Below are 2,018 nucleotides of genomic sequence, written 5' to 3'. Positions count from 1 at the left end.
AAGCAATCCAGGCATTTTTCTGGGTGTTATTTTTGACAAAGGAAGCCCAAAGCAGAGGTGGAATTGAGGCAGAATAATCCAGGTTAGGAATCTTTGCTCTTTTGGGATCGTGGGCTGAAAATGCCTTGGAAAGGAGAAAACTGTGGCCACAGATTTTCCTGGTCTGGAGCTGGGTTTGGATCCACCCTGGGCAGCATCCCTGCCCATCCCTGCCCCAGCTGAGCACTGTCCAACACCTCTGACACCCCCTTTGTCCTCCAGGCTGGAGGAGAAACACTGCAGATGCTCAACTGGTGGACCAGAAACCCCAGTTTCACCCCCAAAAAAATCACTAATTCTCCTCCATTTCCAATAAAATCAGGTCTTTTTTCAGACCTACCTGGTGCTGGTGTCCCAAGGTCCCTCCAGGGGGTTCAGATCCTTGGTGGGGTCGGCCTGGAAGTGCAGACCAGGCTTAACCAGCCTTGCCTTGGGCTGAGGTGGGGCAGGTTCAGTCAGTCAGAGCTGAAATCCTGCCCTCTGACAGCACCAGGGCGAGGAGGAGAGGGGGGAAACAAAGCTCAGCACAGGTCCAAGGCTGGGTTGGGTGGTTTGAGGAAGTCCTTCCCCTCTGTATCTCCACCAGCATCTCGTGTTCAGCAGAACCTCACGGAACCCCAGAACCACTGGGGTGGGAAAAGACCTCCAGCATCATCACCCAGCCCGACCTGTGAGTGAGGGTTGGCTTCCTTGTGTCCTGCTGACCCAAAGACCCACTCACAGACCGAAAAATCCTCTCACAGACCCCAAAAATCCTCTCACAGACCCCAAAAATCCTCTCACAGACCCCAAAAATCCTCTCACAGACCCCAAAAATCCTCTCACAAACCCCCAAAATCCTCTCACAGACCCAAAAAATCCTCTCACAAACCCCCAAAATCCTCTCACAGACCCAAAAATCCTCTCACAGACCCAAAAATCCTCTCACAGACCCCAAAAATCCTCTCACAGACCCAAAAATCCTCTCACAGACCCAAAAATCCTCTCACAGACCCCTAAAATCCTCTCACAGACCCAAAAATCCTCTCACAGACCCCAAAAATCCTCTCACAGACCCCAAAAACCCTCTCACAGACCCCAAAAATCCTCTCACAGACCCCTAAAATCCTCTCACAGACCCAAAAATCCTCTCACAGAGCACAGGGTGATGCAACCAGAGGCGACAGTGACAACAAGAAATTTATTTTGAGGTTCTCATCTGCCTTCAGTGCCTGATGGGTGGCAGAAAAAGAACCTCCCAGGGGCTGGAGCTCCACCCAATGATGCTGCTGGAAGGGAACCTCCAGGAGATGATTTGTGGGAGGTTCACACCCCCAAGGGTTGGTTTGGGATGGAGGTGGGAGGCCAAGGAATTCCTTGGAAAAGGAATTGACACCTGGGGAGGAGGCAAATCTGGGGGTGGGCAGAGGGATGCTGGAGTGGAGCCCCAGAGGTTTGTACCAGTCCACTGAAAAGAAATGCCTGGATCATGGAATCATGGGATGGGTTGGAAGGGATCTGAAAGATCGTCCAGTGCCACCCCCTGGGACAACTCCCACTAGTCCAGGTTGCTCCAAGCCCCGTCCAACCCGGCCTTGGACACTTCCAGGGATCCAGGGGCAGCCACAGCTTCTCTGGGAATTCCATTCCAGTCCCTCTCCACCCTCCCAGCCAAGAATTCCTTCCCAATATCCCACCTAACCCCTCCCTTAAACAATTCCCTGTGTCCTGTCCCTTCATCCCTTGTCCCCAAATCCCTCTCCAGCTCTCCTGGAGCCCCTTTAGGCCCTGGAAGGGGCTCTGAGGTGTCCCTTGGTTATTCCCAGTATCCATAACACCAGTCTTAAAGCTCAGTCCCTCCATCCCCTATTGTCCTATTTGTTGTGTGCAGGCAGGAAGGAAAGGAATGGAGATGGATTTCCCAGGATTTCCTGGCTGTGCCAGCTCTGCAGGAAGCTCAGGAGAAGGAAAAGGAGAAGGAGGAGGAGAAGGAGAAGGAG

This window comes from Neopelma chrysocephalum, unplaced genomic scaffold (assembly GCF_003984885.1).
Source record: "Neopelma chrysocephalum unplaced genomic scaffold, ASM398488v2 Primary Assembly neopelma1_219, whole genome shotgun sequence".
NCBI lineage: Eukaryota > Metazoa > Chordata > Aves > Passeriformes > Pipridae > Neopelma > Neopelma chrysocephalum.
The sequence above is the reverse complement of the archived record's forward strand: the minus strand, read 5'-3'. Positions refer to the sequence as shown.